We start from the raw sequence: 8861 nt of genomic DNA, 5'->3' as shown, positions 1-8861 counted from the left end.
GAGAATATATAGGGGGACGTAATCCCCCTCAGGAACAGTCATAGGGGAGGGGAATAATGGGAAAATGGGGGGGGGGGAGGAATGGGAGGATACAAGGGATGGGATAAACATTGAGATGTAACAAGAATAAATTAATAAAAAAAAAAAAGACTTACTGCTATTTTCTTGGTGAAACTTCCCTTCTTTTCCTAGTATATGTAGCCAAATCCATGGCTTCAGGAATAACCTGGGAGCAAATTAAAGAAAACATTTGTCTAGGGAGATGAAAGCACTGTCGACGATAAGTGTGCAAATAGATGCGTAACCGTGTAAGCTTGCAGCCGCTGGCTCTGTGTGTCTTTGGCAGGTGCTGCCGATCCAATACAGGCCTTTTTCACCTTGACTTTGCACTTGGCCTTCAAAGCCTTCCAGTGACACACCTCCCAAGGTCCTAGTTGGCTCTCGTTGTAAGACTTGTTGAGCATCTCAGGCCATCTTTATTTTGTGTACACGGAACTGGGAGTGGTGGTGGGTGGGTTGCAAGTGCCACAGCAAGTCAAAGGACATCCATCTTGAGATTCTCTCCCTCATCTGAGTCCTTGGACTCAATTCCAGATCACCAGGTGCCTTCATCCACTGAACCATCTCACCAGCCCATCTTCTTTAGGCCAGTATTCTACAGAGAGAGCAAACAAACCCCCTGACTTGTGTAAAGTCCAGCAGCACACTCTTTGTATTTTCTTTCTTTGGTGATGCATGGCGTCTTATCATTCAGTAAGACTTGGACTATGCCACTGAGCTAATGGGGCTGGCTATGTGCCTATGGGCAACACCTGGTGAGCCTTACCTGGAATGTAGGGCTTCGCAGGGACTGACCTGGGCTACCCTGTGGCTATTAGGGTGGCTGACATGCTGCTTACTGTAATAGCAATATGGCAGGATAGAAAAAAAAATCAATATGTTTAGTCAGAAAGGACTGTATTACCTAACTGGCCCTAGAATTTTAAAAGATGTCTTTATCTCCTTTGCCTCTGGGTTCATCTGCAAAGTAAGGCTAGAAATGAGATAATGGACAGGAATGCTGTTAGTAAATGTATTTTTTAAAATATCAGCAATTGTTATTGTTATCCATTCTCAGCTGAATAGAGTGGACAAAGAAAAATGAAATATGTTTTTGGTTAGACACTGTCCTGGCGACCCCACAAATGCCATCCCATTTAAGCTGTGTCACTCTGGTGATAGGTATGACTACTCCATTTTTTCTTATAATTTTCAAAACATACAGTCAGTATGTACATAACTACAAACATTATAACAATACTGAATTATACATAATTAAAAGTCTGCTCTAAGAAATTAGGGTTAACAGTTTCATATATATAATATTATATATGTGTGTGTGTATATTATCTATCTTATTTATGGATGTTGTGCCTGTCTGTGCATGCCTGGTGCCTCCAGAGGGCATTGGGTCTCTTGGAACTGGAATTATAAACAGTTGTAGGTCAACATGTGGTTGCTAGGAATCAAACCTGGGTCCTCTGGAAGAGAAGTCATTGCTCTTAACCACTGAGCCCTCTCTCCAAGTCCAATAGCTTCGTATATCTTAAAAAAAAAAAAAAAAAAAAAAGATAGGCTCTCAAATTCACTAAGCCCTACTTCGCCAATTTGAATGCTGAGATCCACCACACCTAGTTCTATATACCTATCCCTTAAGGCCTTTTGAAAATTTGCATCTCTGTATTCATTCATTTATGTAAACAATGTAGCTTCATCTTACTTTATGTTTTGCATAATTGGGTTCACTCTGTCTGTTGCCCACTAGTTCATCCATTTTTCACTCAATATCTTGGAGTTTCCCCTAGGTGAATGTACATAGATACAAAATTTATAATTCCTATATAATATTCTATATCTATTCCTGCATATAGGGGCACAGCCAGTTCCTCTAAGTTCAATGACATCATCAAAGTCTTTTTAAATTTTTTTAAATTTTATTTATTACTTATACAATACAATCCAATACAATCTTTTGCCTGAATGTGAGCCAACATCTAATCTCATTATTGATGGTTATGAGCTACCATGTGGTTGCTGGGAATTGAATTCAGGATCTTTGGTAGTACAGCCAATGTTCTTTTTTTGTTTTACTTCCTTTTTTGGTTTTGTTTTCTTAAAGATTTTATTTATTTAATGTATATGAGTGCTGTATCTGCATGCACACCTGCAGGCCAGAAGAGGGCATTAGATCAAATTATGGATAGTTGTGAGCCACCATGTGGTTGCTGGGAATTGAACTCAAGACTTCTGGAAGATCAAACAGTGCTCTTAACTGCTGAGCCATCTCTCCAGCCCCATAGTTCAAGTCTTACTGAACATACATATCATTTCAGTTTTACAGAGGAAGCTGGGACTCAACAGACAAAGGAAGTATTCATAGTTCTTTCTGCTCTGTGGTTATTTCAAAATGCATGCTGTTTCCATGGTGCTAGGAGCTCTCACCTTTCATTGAGAAATTAACAAAATGCTCATAAGAGGAAAAGGCATATATTCAGAACTTTATACATACAACTTAGTCAGAACCACAAAGCCCTGCCCCCCTCAGGAGCTGACTCTGCACGGTGCACACACACACAGGGCTTCGTTCTACTTGTGGTGGTCAGTTCCTCTCTCCTCTTCCTTAAGTGCACTACCAATCCTGGTCAGAGGTGCTGTGAACACAGGTTGATGACGGCCTCATTCTTACTCTTGTGGTCAATAAATTGCTCGGACTGAGGTTTGGCGTGGTGGTATGCCACTGTGCTCCCAGCATTCTGGAGGTGGAGACAGGAAGATCAGACAGTCAAGTCACCCTCAGCTACAGTGTGAACTTGAGGTTAGCTTGGATTAAGATCCTATCAAGCCGGACATGGTGGCACACGCCTTTAATCTCAGCACTTGGGAGGCAGAGACAGGTTGATCTCTGTGAGTTTGAGGCCAGCCTGATCTACAAAGTGAGTCTGGAATAACCAAGGCTACACAAAGAAATCCTGTCTTGGAAAAAAAATTTAAAATCCTATCAAAAACAAAAAACAAAACAAAACAAAAAACTCTCTCCCACCACTCCCTTGGATTAATCAAGGTTAAAATTAGGGTTTTACTTTTTAAATTGCTTCTTTTTTTTAAATTTTCATTTTATTTCTCTGTGCGTCTGCGTATGTGTATGCTATATGTGTGGGTGCCCGTAGAGGCCAGAAGAGGGCACTGGATCCCCTGGAGTTGAAATTAGAAGCATCTGTAAACTGCCCCACTCTTTTTTTGTTTGTTTGTTTGTTTTTCGAGACAGGGTTTCTCTGTGTAGCCTTGGCCATCCTGGACTCACTTTGTAGACCAGGCTGGCCTCGAACTCACAGCAATCCGCCTGCCTCTGCCTCCTGAGTGCTGGGATTAAAGGCGTGCGCCACCACGCCCGGCCAAGCTGCCCAGCTCTTAACCAATGAGTCATCTGCCCCCCCCCTTCTCTTTTAAAAATTATTTAATTTTACCTATATGAGTGCTCTATCTGCATGGACAGCTGCATGCCAAAAGGAGGCATCAGATCACATTATAGATGGTTGTGGGCCACCATGCTGTTGCTGGGAATTGACCTCAGGACCTCTGGAAGAATGGATGGTGCTCTTAACTGCTGAGCCATCTCTCCAGCCCGAGCTGTGAATTCTTGTTCCAGGTTGCCACGTGGAAGAGTCAAATTTGCACATGCTGTTTAGTCTGGTGTGACATTATCACTTCCAGACCTCTGATCCCCTAGAAAGAGAAGCATCAGTAAAGAGGATTGACCCTGAACAGCAGTGAGGCGACACGCCATTGGTCCTGAGCAGTGGGGTGACATGTCATTGGTCCTGACCAGCAGTGAGGAGACACGCCATTGGTCCTTCTATCTCTTTTGTTGAGGCCGGGTCCTTACAGAGCAAGCATTTTATATACTGAGCTGTCTGTATCTTTACAGCTTCCAAGTTTTGTTTATTTATTCTTTTATTGTTGTTGTTTTTGTTTGTTTGTTTTTGAGATAAGGGTTCTCAATGTAGCTCTTGCTGTCCTAGAACTCACTCTGTAGACCATGCTGGCCTCAAACTCGCAGAGATCCGCCCGCCTCTGCATCCCAAGTGCTGAGATTAAAAGCATGGGCCACCACAGCATGGCCCCATGTTCTCTTTTTAAAACAAAATAATGCCAAGCAATTTTTTTTGTTTTGCTTTTCGTTTTTTGTGACAGGGTTTCTCTGTGTAGCCTTGGCTGACCTAGACTTACTTTGTAGACCAGACTGGCCTCAAACTCACATCGATCTGCCTGTCCCTTCCTCCCCAAGTGCTGGGATTACAGGCGTGCGCCAGCACTCCCAGCATGCCAAGCAATTTTTATGCCTTTTGAACACTCTAAATATTAACTTATTAGTACAGAAGCAAAATGAATTCACATTTGGCCACACTTGTATTTGTTTAATAAACATACAAACAAAAAACTACTAGGTACAAAATGCTATGTAAATCTGAGCTTTCACTGCCAACTTTAAGGATTTCAACTTAAATATCAAGTAGAAACAAAACAGGAAACAAGAACAAGGTGACATTGGCTTATTCTACAGCAAACAAATGTCTCTGAGTTCCTACCCTAGGGTTTAGTCTCCCACATGGCCATCACAATACACACACACACACACACACACACCTTTTAAAAAAAGAATTATTTTAAAAATATGTGGGTGGTACGTGAGTGAGTGCAGGTGCCCATGGAGCCCTTCCCCTGGTGTTACAGGCAGGCGTGAGCTGCCTAATTGGAATCGAACTCAGGACTCCGCAAGAACAGCAAGTATTTTTCAGCACTGAGTCGGCTCCCCAGCCCCACACCGCTCTGTTTTCCAAAGGTCTCCAGAGTTGATGTTCTGGTTGTGACAGCTACCTGATTCTCTGTTGTCTTTGTCCACAGCGAAATGGAAGCAGTTCAGGCCTCTGCAGAGATCCGTTTCTCGGCTTGCCAGTGCCCCCTTGTGACTTCCGGGGAGAACTGCTTTTGTCTCTCACTGCCTGCTAATGTCCTAGCCGTAGATAAAGGCTTCTTTGGGGGAACATGTTTTTGTGCACATTTGGTTTTCTATTATTTTAAACTATTTCAACCATGCAGAAAAATTAACAGAAATCATACAACATTTGGTGTGCACCTGTAATCCCAGAAGTTGGAACACAAAGGCAGGGAGTGGATGCAAGTTTAAAGACAAGCTGGTCTCATAGCAAGTTCCAATGAGTCCTTTAAAAATATGGAAGTGGTTTCATCAAGATAGCTCAGTGAAGCCTTGGGTGGTGATACACACTTTTAATCCCAGCACACACACGGGAGACAGAGGCAGGAGGATCTCTGTGAGTTCAAGGCTAACACAGAGAAGCCCTGTCTCGAACAACAAAACAAAAAGGCTCAGTAAATAAGGGAACTTGTTGCCAAGCTTAATGATGATTTTTAGAGCCTGCCTGACAGAACCAGTCCCTGCATGTTGTACACACACACACACACACACACACACACACACACACACACACACTCAATGGGTAAAGTACTTGCTCCACATGCATGAGGTATGAGGTCCTAAGTTCGGGTCCCCAGCACCATGACAAGCTGAGCATGGCAGTGTGTGCCTGGAAACTCATTGCGGAAGGTAGAGACAGGACGATCTTTGGGGCTTGCTGGCCAACCATCCAGCCTCACCAATCTGTGAGCTCCAGGTTCAGTGAGAGACTCTGCCTCAGAAACTAAGAGGGAAAGCAAAAGGCAGAAGACACCCAACATTGATTTACAGTCTTTGCATATAAGTACACCAGTACAGAGACCCAGGCTGCACACACGCACACATACACACACGCACACACACACACACACCAGCGCAAATGATTTCTGCATGCTCCTGTCCACATCTCAAAGTTGTTAACTTTTAAATTGTTTCCTTTATCATTCTGTACACACAGTTTGTATTGCTGTATTTTTTTTTTCTGACCTGCTTTAGCAGAATACATACACACGCCATCTTGTCGCTCTAAAATACTTCAGGATGCTTTTGCTAAAATGGAGGTCATTCTCCTGCCTCATCGCTGTGTAGCTATGAGAACAAGGAAATCATCATTGGTTCTGTACTGTTACCCAGTCTGCAAGCCACATTCTGTTGCCCTAGCAACGCATTTTCCAGCTACCCTTTCCTCTGTGGCCAAACGCTCTAAACCAGGAGCGCATGTTACATTTCTTTGTTTTCTGTTTGAAGCAGTTCCCAGCTTTCCCTTGACTTTCATGAGCCTGATGTGTTTGGGATACAATCCAATTTGAGATACACTCTTAATTTCCATTTGTCTGATATTTCCTCATGATTAGATTTCGGGTACACATTTGGGCAAGAATAACACAGACATGATGTTCATGTCCTTAGAGCCACAGGATGCTGACTACCCCTTAAGTGATGATACTTATCTGCACTAACAGCACAGGAGGAGACTAGCCCAGGGCTCCTAACCACACCCCCGTATCTGCTTTGGCAGTGTCCTTTACTTATGGGGCTGGAGAGAGGGCTCAGCAGTTCAGAGCACTTTGTTCCCAGCACCCACATGGCGACTCATAACTGCCTGTAACTCCGATTCCAGGGAATCCGATGGCCTCTTCTGACTTTTGTGGGCTCCTGAACAAGTGTGGTGCATAGACATGCACTCAGGAGCATACTCATACACAAGAAATAGATATAGATAAAAGAGATGAGAGGTGATAGGTAGATATTAGATAGATAGATAGATGATAGATAGATGATAGATAGATAGATAGATAGATAGATAGATAGATATAGAAAAGCAGAGCAAGATACAGGGTGGTACATCTGTAGTCCCAGCACTCAGCAGGCTGAGGTAACAAGATTGTCATGAGTTTTAGAGCACCATAGGCTACATAGTTTACTGAAAAGGCCAGCCTAGGAAGAAGGATTAAGACAAGTTTGAATCCAACTTGGTCTACACAGTGAATTACAGGTCAGACAGGGCTGTAGAGCAAGAGCCTATCTCAAAAAACCAACTCGTGTGTGTGTGTGTGTGTGTGTGTGTGTGTGTGTGTGTGCATATGTGTGCCTGTGCATGTGTGTGTATGTGCAGTGGTAGACAGAACACTAGGTTCGTATGTACGAGAGATGTGGGAGTCCTCGGCTTAATCCCCAGGACCAGGAAAAGGAAGAGGAGGGAAGAAGGGGAAAGAGAGGAAGGAAGAGAAAGAAGAGGAAGAAGACAGTGGGGCCATGGGTGGATGAGTAAGGAAGCATAGACCACAGGGCTATGCCAGGGGACAAGGCAGAGTATGGTCTTGGCAGGAGAGAGGCAAGGTAGTGACACCAAGGACACTATCCTGCTCTTGCTGAAAGAGCCATGGCAGGGGCCATTGAGGTTGGAGACTGATGGGATGTGGGAGTGAGTGGGAAACAGGCTCTACTGCCCTCAGGGAAGGGAAAGGTGGCTCAAAGGGTGCATGTGGGGTGGGGAAACCTTGCAGTGGGGAAACACGGCTGACTACCTCAGCAGGGTGGTCAATGCTCATGTCACTGATAGGCCACATTGCTAGGGATGTAATACATTGATGAAAACGGCACCCTACTCTGCCAGGTTCCTCCTCACAAGCCACGTCCAACCACAAGGAAACTATCAAGGTAGTTAGTACATCTGACCTACTAAGGGTCATCTGACATAAGGAGAGTCAGGCAAGATGGCACACACTTGTAATCCCAGCACTCAGAGGCAGGTGGATCTCTGTGAGTTCAAGGCCAACCTGGTCTATAAAGCAAGCTCCGTGCCAGCCAGGACTACACAGTGAAATCCCATCTCAATAATAAATGAATGAAGCCGGGTGTGGTGGCACACACGCCTTTCCTCCCAGCACTCGGGAGGCCAGAGGTAGGCGGATCTCTGTAAGTTCGAAGTCAGCCTGGTCTACAGAGTGAGTCCAGGACAGCCAGGGCTACAAGAGAAGCCCTGTCTTGAAAAACAAAACAAAACAAAACAAAACAAATGAATAAGTAAATAAATAGGCTGGGGATATGGCCTCCTGGGTAAAGTGCCTGCTGTACATCCATGTGAACCTGAGGGTGCCCAGCACCCTCATAACAAACTGAGCATGGTGGCATTTGCAACCTCAAAGCTGAAGTAGTGGAGAAGCAGAGACAGATGGACCTGTGGAACTGGGTAGCTGCTCAGACTTGCCAAACCGGTGAGCTTCATATTCTGTGAGAGACCTTGTTTCAAAAATAAAGTCAGGGCTGGAGAGATGCCTACAGTTCCAGAGGGTCCAACACCCTCTTCTTGCCTCCAAAGGCACCAGGTGTGCATGTGATAGACATATATACATGCAAGCTAAACATCTATATACATATAAAAATCAATCAATCAATACATTAAAAATAAGGTGGGCAATTGAGGAAGACATCCAGTGTCAGCCTCTGGCCTCCACATGCATATGCACACCCCTGCATTCACACCTGCACATGCATATGCACACACCTGCATTCACACCTGCACATGCATATGCACACACCTGCATTCACACCTGCACATGCATATGCACACACCTGCATTCACACCTGCACATGCATATGCACACACCTGCATTCACACCTCCACATGCATATGCACACACATCACTCACCTGCATATACACAGGAACAGGAAGAGAACACAGAAAGAAAGTGGGCACTGATATTAATCATATTTATGACAAATGTACCACTCTTTTAAATTAATATTTTATTTTTTATTATATATATGTGTGGATTTTTGTGTGTAGTTATGGCACCTGAGTACAGTTGACTACGAAAAATAGAAGAGGGCATCAGATCTACTAGC

Source organism: Acomys russatus, chromosome 7 (assembly GCF_903995435.1).
Source record: "Acomys russatus chromosome 7, mAcoRus1.1, whole genome shotgun sequence".
Lineage (NCBI taxonomy): Eukaryota > Metazoa > Chordata > Mammalia > Rodentia > Muridae > Acomys > Acomys russatus.
Note: the sequence above shows the minus strand (reverse complement) of the source record.